Genomic DNA, 979 nt, shown 5'->3' on the forward strand with positions numbered 1-979 from the left:
TCTATCTATCTATCTATCTATCTATCTATCTATCTATCTATCTATCTATCTATCTATCTATCTATCTATCTATCTATCTATCGGAGAAAAAGATTATAGAACAATAGGTCACACAAATGTGGACCTTAGAAAAATTTATAAGAATAGCATAATAGTGAAGAGTTAAAAAATAAACAATAAAATACTGTAAAGTAAAGTGTTTTAACAATATAATATAAAACTTTGCACCTGGAGAATGAATTACCGATATACAGATATGGACATTTTTACAGTAAAATAGCAGCAACATCAGAGACGTGTAAAATGACAGCAGCGTGTTATTTAACACACTAAGGTAGAAACTGTGCAAAATCAGCATGAATGTAACAACTTATTGAGGTTGATGGGAACAGTGGTGGTTCTAGAGTCTTCCAGCTGCTGGGAGGAAGGATCTGTGATAACGCTCCCTGGTGCATTTAAGGTGCAGCAGTCTGTCACTGAAGGAGCTGTCCAGTTCAGCACCAGCTTCATGCACGGGGTGGGAGACATTATCCTACAGAGATGTTCATTTAGAGTCCAGAGGGCATCCAATCACAGAGCTGGCCTTCCTGATCAGCTGATCCAGCCGCTTCCTCTCAGCTGCTGCACCATTGATCTACAGGCAGGGTTCCCTGTCTGGTTACAGGTGTCCAAATATTCAGGTGCGCTCTGAGGTTACGGTGATAAATAAGCGAACAAATCTGAAATGTGTTTCTTTGCCATATTTTCTCCTCGCTTCTGTCATAAGACTGCGTACATTTACTAGTCTGCAGCCAGAAGCAGGAGGCCACGCTCTAGCTTGCTTGACGTTGCCATGACAACGTAACTCCCATGAACATGGGTCAGTAGGCCTTAAAATAATTATATTAAAATCCAAATACAAGTAATAGCGAAATAAAAAAGGCAAGTTCATTTCCCAAAATACTCATAATACATTTATAAATTGTATGAAAGTTTTTTA

This window comes from Cyprinodon variegatus, unplaced genomic scaffold, assembly GCF_000732505.1.
Source record: "Cyprinodon variegatus isolate N-32 unplaced genomic scaffold, C_variegatus-1.0 Scaffold225, whole genome shotgun sequence".
Lineage (NCBI taxonomy): Eukaryota > Metazoa > Chordata > Actinopteri > Cyprinodontiformes > Cyprinodontidae > Cyprinodon > Cyprinodon variegatus.